This window comes from Austrofundulus limnaeus, unplaced genomic scaffold (assembly GCF_001266775.1).
Source record: "Austrofundulus limnaeus strain Quisiro unplaced genomic scaffold, Austrofundulus_limnaeus-1.0 Scaffold13, whole genome shotgun sequence".
In the NCBI taxonomy this organism is placed as follows: Eukaryota; Metazoa; Chordata; class Actinopteri; order Cyprinodontiformes; family Rivulidae; genus Austrofundulus; species Austrofundulus limnaeus.
In genome coordinates, this window is record NW_013952415.1 from 2,110,343 (window position 1) to 2,121,108 (window position 10,766).

Here is a 10,766-nt window from a genome sequence, read left to right on the forward strand (position 1 = left end):
AGACAAAACTATAAAAATATTTCAATCTAAACATTTAAGAGACAAATGTATGTGCAAGTAAAAAGTAAAACTGAAAAATATATATGTTTAAATAACAGTCAAATTTGAAGTGTGTTAAAAATATCAATTAAACGAGAATTAAATTACAAAACATGAGGTGAAGTTCTTTTTTAATTGAATTGGTGCATTTTAAGTGTATTTGTGTATTTAGTGGTTCATTTACATATTTCTGCTTTTATTTATAATTATGTCAGTGTCGGTCCTCCATACAGCAGAACTTAAAAGGTAAATCAATGACTGAATCGGGCGTGTTGGAGCAGGAAAAATGTAAAACATGTAGGGCTGCAGCCCTCGAGGACCAGGATTGCCCACCCCTGTTCTAAAGCGTACTCCAGATTAAAGCACGATTGCCGGGCGGCAGACAGGGTGGGCACAGAGCGAGCTGAGGTGGGCAACAAAACAAGGTTTGTGATTAAAATTAAAATGGCTGCTCCAATCACAGCCAGAGGTAATTAGTGACAAACTCTCAGAGTTCAACAAAAAATGGACAAATTTTCTCTAAATTTTGAGTCAGTAGCTGGTCTGCAGCAGTAAGAAGCTGAAACATCACAAAACTCTCAGCTTCAGGCTGGTMGAGAGAAAAACAATCTAATAAAATATTTAAAAAATATTATCAGACAGTGATGGTCACGACTCAACCTGTTCTCTATCAGCTTTACTAAAGTGAAACATATAAAAACTGCACAGTTAGCGCTAATATATTTAGTTATTTTAAAAAATATTTGCCTCCTGCATGAACAGGGGTGGAGCCAGAGGGGTGGCCATGGTGGCACTTGATTGGCCACCCACAAATAGATGACAAGTGGGGGTGGGGATTGGATGTGGCAATAAAAAATAGTAAGTTGGGGCAAAAACAGAGCAAGTGTGATGAAAAAACTTTTCTAAACCATTGAATTGATCAAAGCAAYGATTCCATAACAGCAAAGTTTCAGCTCAATATGTGTAAAAAAGCTGAATTGCAGCTAAGGTGTATTCAGATTTTGTTAAAGATTATTCTTGTCTACTACTATATTCATTTTTGTCTGCATATTTAATGGCTGAATTGTAGCTCTGTGTAAAATTTGTTTTAGCGTTTAGCTTCAACTGGGACTAGCAGTAATTCTTAGCTMCACCAACAAATTTCAGCTCAATATATCTAAAAACAGTTAAGTTAGATTTATTTGAAATTGCTTTGGTGGCCGTCTTGAAATTTTTTCATTCTGCCCCCTCAAAAAAATAACACCTTTGTGCCACCCCTTGCAAAAAAAAAGTCTAGCTCCGCCCCTGTGCATGAAACAAATGTTAATAGTTGTGACTCAACACTGAAGGTTCACAGGTTTTTGATTWCTAAAATCTCTCCTGCATGTGATAAATTCTTCCTGGACCATTATTTCATTTTATTTTTTCATTTTTTTTGTCTGACTAAACCTTTTCTAAAAGAACCTTTGAAGCTCTCACAATCAGAACCAAAGCACACGGAGGGGGATTATTAGACCCGTGATTTTCACTTCATAAATTTCAAATGAGTTTCCGGAGTGGACCCCCTGTTCTGCAGCTGAATACTTGTGTAAAACGAACAAAGAACAAATTGATCAAATTGCTCCTAAATACCCAGACTGCCACTGGGTTGAGTGGGCAAATTCACGCTCTCAGTAATTACAGGAAAAAAAAAAACTCGTAAAAAACCCCTGAAATTGTTTGTTTTATGATGATAACATAAGAGGAAAGCAATAAATACACGTCGTTTTTATGGTAATCAGAATAATATTTGCAAAATATTTAAATATTACTTGTTCTGGTACAATCAGTTGGCTGATATATGTAGGATGTGAAAATAAATACAAGCCAATCTGAGCTGCCTTTAGCTGATTACTACATAATAAAATAGAAACAATTCTTATAAGTGTATTTAAATTGTTAGCCCTTCCAAGTCGAAACACACAAAGTGTGGAGGACTCAGCTGCTCAGATCAGAGGGAAAATAAAAGATAACATTAATTACAGATTGAGGTCTTTTAGGGCATATATATGTACATCTAACTACTCAGATCTGATTCATTTTAATTGGTTAAGACAAACATATTTTTCTCTGTAAATATATTTTATATTGATATTATCAGACGTGTTCAAAGCTGCAGTTAAAATCCAAACTAAAACCAATTTGTTAATTCAAGTATTTTCTTCCTGTTATTTCTGACAATTTTAGTTAAATCCTTTGTATTTCTTATTTTAAAAGGGGTTAAAATGGCCTTATAGCACGAAGCATTGATTGAAAAAACAATATGTACAAGAAAAGAAAAGACAAATAGGTGCAAAAAATAGATATTTTTACATACAGTGGTTTGCAAAAGTATTCATACCCCTTGAACTTTTCCATATTTTGTCACATTACAAMCACAAACATAAATATATTTCACTGGAATTTAATGTGAAAGACCAACACAAAGTGGTATACAATTGTGAAGTGGAAGCAAAATTTTACATGAATCAAAACATTTTTTACAAATAAAAACTGAAAAGTGCGATGTGCAAAATTATTCAGCCCCCCTGAGTCAATACTTTGTGGAGCCACCTTTTGCTGCAATTACAGCTGCAAGTCTTTTAGGGTATGTCTCCACCAGCTTTGCACATCTAGTGACTGCAATTCTTGCCCATTCCTCCTTGCAAAACAGCTCAAGCTCAGTCAGATTGGATGGAGAGCGTTTGTGAACAGCAGTTTTGAGATCTTGCCACAAATTCTCAATTGGGTTTAGGTCTGGACTTTGACTGGGCCATTCTAACACATGAATATTCTTTTTTTTAAACCACTCCATTGTAGCTTTGGCTTTATGTTTAGGGTCGTTGTCCTGCTGGAAGGTGAACCTCCGCCCCAGTCTCAAATCTTTTGCTGACTCCAACAGGTTTTCTTCCAAGATTGCCCTGTATTTGGCTCCATCCATCTTCCCATCAACTTTGACCAACTTCCCGGTCCCTGCTGAAGAGAAGCACCCCCAGAGCATGATGCTGCCACCACCATATTTGACAGTGGGGATGGTGTTTTCAGAGTGATGTGCAGTGTTCTTTCTCCGCCACACATAGCGTTTTGCATTGTGGCCAAAAMGTTCAATTTTGGTCTCGTCTGACCAAAGCACCTTCTTCCACATGTTTGCTGTGTCCTCAACATGGCTTCTGGCAAACTGCAAACGGGACTTCTTATGGTTTTCTTTTAACAATGGCTTTCTCCTTGCCACTCTTCCATAAAGACCAYATTTGTGTAGTGCACGACTAATTGTTGTCCTGTGGACAGTTTCCCCCACCTGAGCTGTGGCTCTCTGCATTTCATCCAGAGTCACCATGGGCCTCTTGGCTGCCTCTCTGATCAGTGATCTCCTTGTTCGGCCTGTAAGTTTAGGTGGACGGCCTTGTCTTGGCAGGTTTACTGTGGTGCCATACTCTTTCCATTTCCGGATGATGGATTGAACAGTGCTCCGTSAGATGTTCAAAGCTTGGGAAATCTTTTTATAACCTAAGCCTGCTTTAAACTTCTCCAAAACCATATTCCTAACCTGTCTGGTGTGTTCTTTGGACTTCATGATGCTGTTTGCTCCCCAATATTCTCTTAACCAACATCTGAGGCCGTCACGGAGCAGCTGTATTTGTACTGAGATTAGATTACACACAGGTGGACCCTTTTGAGTAATTAGCAGTCATCAGGCAACTTTTGAATGCAATTGGTTGCACTCAGGGAAAAGGGGGCTGAATACTTTTGCACGTCGCACTTTTCAGTTTTTTATTTGTAAAAAATGTTTTGATTCATGTAAAATTTTGCTTCCACTTCACAATTGTATAYCACTTTGTGTTGGTCTTTCACATTAAATTCCAGTGAAATATATTTATGTTTGTGGTTGTAATGTGACAAAATATGGAAAAGTTCAAGGGGTATGAATACTTTTGCAAACCACTGTAGGTGCTAAAATTGGATGTATATTTTAATTCAGAGGTAGGCAACTAGATTGATGGAAGCGTCCACATTTTTTCTGTTGATACCAGGACAGTGTTGCACACTTATACAAATGTAATTAAACTAACACACAGTGCAGTAACATTACATGTGTCATACTCAAATGCATGTAGTAGACTCTTGTTAAATTAATATGATACAAARTGTTTGAAGCAAACAAAAAAGAAACACTTCAGTGAGCTGAAGCTGAACAGGAAGACGCCTTGAGTTCAGACTCCTGCATGGTTCTGGTGAAATGTTGCAGTTTATGTGCTCACGACTCCAGTAAACTTCTCATATTTAGCTTTGTGCAACGTGTTGTTGTGACTTGTATTAAAATCCTTCTTCGCAGACAGTTGCTGTGTCTGCTTGAAACGTTTAATTTTTATACCTACAGATTTTTATTTAAAACTGTACTCCTTTGAGAGAAAAAGGACGCATTTGTCAGCCACATGGGAGGAGTCTTCTAATTTGGACAGCCTCTGGCGCGGCGCCGTGACGTAAGCACCTGACAAATTCAGCCTTCGGAGGATGCAGCCTCTGAATTTGGACACAGCCAGTGTCTCTAAGCAGACTAAAAGCACAGCTTTTAGTGCTTGTTTTTAAGTAAAAAAAAATTCAATGGTGGGCCGATTGGAAGTCACTCGCCGGCCAAATGTGGCCCTCGGTCCATCAGTTGCCCATCCCTGCTTTAATGTGTGACAGATATCCAACATTTTCATTTAAACTTTGGCATGCGAGGCAGCATCATATTCATTCCTTCGACAACAGCAGTAAAAACTCCAGCAAATCCTAAAAAATTTGTTCAGAGAAATTAAACTTCCTCTTTGTGCTCACTTCCTGTTTCACAAACAAAAATATGCCAGTTATGATACAAAAAGGGTAAAATCCTGTGCGTTATGACAAATTTCTTTACTAATCAGATGCTCTCTTCCAGTTTTTGTATTTATAGGAAAAGCACGTCAGACACTTTAAACTAAAACTGTGAACTCAAAGTGTCACAAAGAGTCTGGYTTTCTCAGGGATCTCCAGCCGGAGACGTCGTCCTGATCCCCTGCGACCTGTCGCTCCCTGGAAGTGAATCAGACGAGATGAATGCCGTCATCAGCCGTTTGTCTCCGTCACGGCAGCAGGATAAAAAACAGTGTCAACGTTACACCTGCTGATCTGCTCCGTCTTCTAAAAACACCTCACACAGCCGACAGAAGTCGAGACTTTGAACTTCTTTTCAAAGGTGACCTCATAAAAAAAGCGCAGACAGGTTTCCTGCAGTCTCTTTAAAAAAAGATGTAAACAAAACAAAAGAAAAAGAAAGGTTAGCAGTGTGTCTGTGTCGGGGTGAGGCCTCTGACGTTCGAGACAAAGTGTTCTGCAGGACTGCACAAAGGAACTCGTGTTCCTGCCTCCTAATTACTCGTCTAAAGAAAGAAACTGGGCGTTTTCAAAGATTTTGCTGTAAGAAAAAAAAATGATGCATTGCAGAGGATTAGAATAGAAAAGGTCAGTTTTCAGCCTTCATATAGACTGTTTTACAGAATAAATGTTTACCGTTTCAGATTAATAGATTACTCCATTAGTCAAATTGATTACAAATGGGTTAGTGAGGTCGACTGTGCTTGCCAAACTCCAAATTAGATAAAAAGTAAATGCAATCAGGATGGTTTGCAAAGGGCTATTGAGTTTGTCATGCCAGCAAAGTGTTATGTATTACTTTGTTATTGTGCAGTATTTTATTGTAAGTGTGACGCCTCATCTCCTCACAGATTCAGTCTCTGCTGGGTAAAGTTGGGACTGAAACCTCTCAGCGATCACATCTGCACCAGGTTCTGGCCTCTCCTGGTTAATGAGGACCGACACTCGCTGTTTGCTGAAGCCGTGTCTCTTTTAACCGTCTCTGGGTTTTCCCGTTCACTTAAAACTTTTTTGTGAAACTTTACTTGATGATTCAGATGTTTTGAAGCAGGGTTCCATAGAAAAACAGATTTCTTACTTGTTGTAGATAGCCATTAGCAGAATTTCAGTTTGGAGCAGGGGCAGAGCCAGGTGGTGGCCAGAGGTGGCAGTGCCCACTGTAAAAATATATTTGGACCCCCCTCATTGACCACCCTAACTGCTGCTTTGCCAGACAAAAATTGGTGAAGATATTTCTATACACAGTCTTGTATAAAATATGTCAAAGTGATATTCAAGTACAAGTATCTTGCTATAAAATTACTTTGGTAAAAGTTAGTCTCCTCTAAGAATATTACTTGAGTAAAAGTCTTTAAGTATTTAAAATATTTGTATGAAAATGTACAGAGTAGGAGTAAAAGGTCAGCTGAAAAATAATAACTGCAGTGCAAATAACCAAAACTACTATTTGTACTTAGTTACTTTACAACTCTGTCTATATGCAGAATGTTCATTTCAACATCACTGCTGGCCGATAAACACAATTAGATCTTCAAGAAATATTTTTGTAGGAAACAAAATGTTCATTTAACAAAATTATTATTATTACATTAGAGCAGTGTTTCCCAAAAGTTGGGGTCGGGACCCAAAGTGGGGTCCCRAAACATCAAGGTGGGGTCCTGAAAAGATTTCCTGAATTAATTACATTTTTGCCTTAGTTGTTACAAAGGAGTGCGGTTAGTATATTTAAAATGGATAAATGTAGTATAAAAATATTGTTACTATGCCCTTTGACCTGATACAAATGTTTATCAGCCAAAAACAGTTGGGGGCACAGGTCTCTGCTACTGTTATTTTGTGGGTCAAAAGCTGAAAAGTTTGGGAACCACTGCACAATTATGGGTCATGAAGCACCTTGGATAATCTCCAGAAATCAATTTAAAGGGTAATGAAATAATTGCTGATGTAATATTTTCCCCATAATTATTACAAAATAAGTATAAATAAGTATTTATATTTGTGTACAAGCTGTTTAGACTGTCAGAAAGCCTGTGTTTTTAGGGTTATTAATGAAGTTTATGTACTCAGACCAGTAATATTTGGGGTCACAAGTTTTTGCCATGGATATTTTGTGGGTCAGAAGATAAAAAGTTTGGGAACCACTGTTTTAGAGTAATTATAAACTAATGTATGGAAAACTGTCAGAAAGCTGTGTGTGTTGGATTTACAAACAAGAGAAACAGTAAACAGATTTTACTTTATTTACCTCAGTGTGGATGTGATCTGAGCAGAAATGAAGCTAATCATGTAACAGTTTAAAATTAAATAAGCTTATAAAGCAACTGGTTAGCAGATATTAGCTTCTGTAGCATTTACATGTACTCTGCTGAGCCATCTATTTATTAACACAAATCATTAAATATTACAAGCTGCCTCTGATTTATGTAATAACACAGAGTAAATGATATTTATATTTAACTATTTTTAAGTTTCTATTGGACAAACCTTATTTGTTGAGAAGGTGGTTAGCTAATATCAGCAGAGACATGTTTTATTCCAATATATCACCGGAACAAGTATCAACTAAATATTTATTATTATTTATGATAAGTAAGAAATAATAAATATACTTTTTTAAATAATAATAATTTTTCAACTAGCTAAAAAGTCCAAGTTATTATGAACTTCAGGTCTGGACATTGTTACTTTTAAATTATGTTTTTTTAAATTATGCCTGCTACTTTACATGATTGTTGAATAAAAATAACAGAATTATTCATTTATTGTAAAAATATTACAGATAATTTGTGACACCAATGCTGTTATGATTGTGAGGCTGTTGCTGTTTTTGCTCCTCCATATTGTCACAGATGCTAAAGGCCCTGTCACACTAGAACGTTTTAGACTACTTATGACAATTTTAAAAACATCTATGTTGAAGATGGAATTAAAAAAATAATCTGGAGTAACTAATGAGGTGACTGTGATGCAAGATGAGACTGTTTTAAAAATGGCAATAATCCATTTTAGTATCTGTCAGACAATCAAGTCCAAATGAAACTCACTTCTCAGAGAGAGCCATCTACAACAGGTAAGATATTCTTTGTTTATAAACGTCTTACAAAATCTCTGAAGTTTTCACTTCAGAAATCTAATCTATAACTTTCATTTAAGCCGATAAGTCAAAAAACCCACATCGTRCATCAGAACAAATTCTTCCTAAACTCAACGTTTGTGATCTCAGTCCTCCTGGGTCATCCTGGTCTGCTCCGCAGCTGGCAGCGTCTCACCGGTTCAAACCGGGACAAAAGCCATTTGGCTCAACGGTCCGGTAATTCATCCGGTGCAGCGCTGCAGGATCAGACCAGGAACCACTAATGAAATTGAGCACAAAGCTTCTTCGAGGCTATTTTCAAAATGTCCTTGAGCGATCAGAGTCACGGTGATGATGTAATGGCGAAAGAACATAAATGTTTTATAGATTGTTGGGTTTCTAAAGCTTCGCTCACATAAAGCGCTTCTTGTTGCAGAGTTAGCAAAGAAGTTAGGGCCGGAAAATCTGCAACGACACGCACTTATCTCTTCATCAACCTCAGCCTCTCTGCAGCCGCTCTGAACAACTGAGAAAGAAGAGTAAAATTAAACTTTAATTTCTGATATTTACAATTAGTAAAGCCAGTAAAAACTCACAAAAATGTTTTTCTCCAAAGTTACTCAGCTCTCAGCATTAGCACAGCTTCTCTAGTTGTTACTGTGTGCAGAGCCTAAAGGCTTGGAACTATCCCTTTAGGGTGAAAACACACAGAGCTTGTTTTAAATTGAAGCAACAACAACAAAGGCCTCAAACAAAAGTTCTGTAACCTTTAACAGTTGAACAGAAACAAAGCCTCCTGGTGATTTCTGCTCTGAACAAAAAGAAAAGAGGAGATCAGAGGATGTGAGCAGCTGTAACGATGCTGAATCTCTTCATCTGCAAAACATGTTTCTGTAGGAACGTCTGCAGCAGCGTCGACACGTCCAGCTCAAATATTAATGCAGAGTTTCAGGGTCAGCTGACCTTAATAACACTTCTCTCACCATAACAACAATAATAATAATACACAGGTTCTGCAATGAGCCAAAACATTATGACCACCTCTCTGTTACTGAGGTTTCCTTTTCTCTTGGTTCAAAAATCAACAATTTTGATGATTTGTTCTTTTAACTTTAAAGATGTGCAAAATTAGACAAATAAATACAAGTTAAGGTTCTAAAGTTTAAAAGTTCATCAGCTGTAGATGTATCGATGCAAACRTTTATTTCTGCACGTTTCATTAAAAAAAAAAAACATCCAGCTCCTTGTCTCAATAACAAACGACAAAATCCTCAGCATAAAGGAAACGGTCTCGACACACCGGAGGAAACGTCTTCATTTCCTGTGGAACTTGTGTGATGAGGTCACAGTCACCCTCCTCCTGCCAATCCAACAATGAAACGACGTGCACACACTCTACAACCAATCAGCGAGGGTTTCATTGACCAACCAATGAGAGGAGAGTATACTCACTGCAGACTGTCCTGTTTAAAGTTACACTTCCCAAACAAAGTGTTAGGGAGATAAAAAGACAGCTGTGAGAGAAACTCAGTGTCAGGGTGAAGATGTCTGCTCAGAGTTCTCCACATTAAGTCATATCTTAATGTGTTTGTTTCTCAATATTATCATTAACATCAGTAAATATGAGTTAATACTCACCGTACRGTTAGAACGGTTCATACTGACTTTTATAAGAATGTAGAAGTCACTTCATTTTCTTTTGTTTCACCAGTTTTACCACCTCACTGATTTTATTTACAATCCAATGAACAACAGTGAAACAATGAGAAGGAGGAGAAGAGGAGAAGAAGATGACAAAAAATGAGAGAAAAGAGGAAGAAGATGAGGAGGAGAAGATGAAGAAGAAGTGAAAAAAATGGAGAAAGCGCCAAAGAGGAGGAGACGAAGAGAAGGTGAAGAGAAGGAGAAGATGGGAAGAGGAAGAGAAGGTGAAGAAGAGGAGGAGGAGAAGGAGGTGAAGAAGAGAAGATGAGAAGGAGGAGGAGAAGGAGGTGAAGAACAGGAGAAGGAACAAAAGAGGAGAAGAAGATGAAGAAAATGAGAAGAGGACAAGAGGAGGAGGAGAAGGAAGTGGAAAAGAGGAGAAGGAGGCAAAGAAGGGGAGAAGGAATGAGAAGAAAAGGAGAAAAGGAAAAGAAGAGGAGAAGAAAGTTAGGATGAGAAGAAAACTTTCTGTTTCTCTCAGGAGGAGACGACCTGTTGCTGATCGTGTGTCGAACCTTCAAAGCTYCTGAACATTAAAGCTCCTCATGACCTCATGTCAGGTTACAGAATCTCTTCAGTCATCTGATCAAACTCAGTATTACTGAAACACAAATACAACCTGCAGCCTCTGGGTTTTATAAACCTTAAACAATTTTCATTTTCTGAAATTTCAGAGTGATGTTTTGAAAACTCTCCAATCTCTAAATGGCTCACATGCATTTGACAAATATAAGATAAATATGGATTTCTTGAAAATGCATGCCAACACCTTTTTTTACCATTGTTTCATCATTTGCTTAATTTATGTATTGTGCAGTCTATTTTCCCTGATGCCTGGAAGTTTGCTCAGATTACTCCCATTTTTAAATCTGGTGATCCAACAGAAGTTTCAAACTATCGGCCAATTTCTGTGCTTCCTATTTTTTCTAAGTTACTTGAAAAAAACATTATTTACCGGTAATCAACTACTTCAGCATCTAGAAGCTAATAATATGCTAAGCAATAGCCAACATGGTTTCCGCACCTCAAGGTCAACCATGTCTGCATTAATTTTATTCAC

General features: G+C 37.5%; 1 long non-coding RNA gene across 4 annotated transcripts in view; it reads right to left on the minus strand.

Annotated features, from left to right (window-relative positions):
* The window catches only part of LOC106513568 (uncharacterized), a 201,579-nt gene that overhangs the window by 13,362 nt on the left and 177,451 nt on the right, over positions 1 to 10,766 (minus strand). For 3 of the 4 annotated variants that reach the window (XR_001309804.1, XR_001309797.1, XR_001309799.1), the window contains one exon: positions 4,246 to 5,292. The exons of the other annotated variant lie outside the window; for it this stretch is intronic. This is a non-coding gene — a long non-coding RNA (uncharacterized LOC106513568). Of the gene's footprint in view, positions 1 to 4,245; positions 5,293 to 10,766 lie in introns of those variants that run through there. 4 annotated transcript variants of the gene reach the window in all.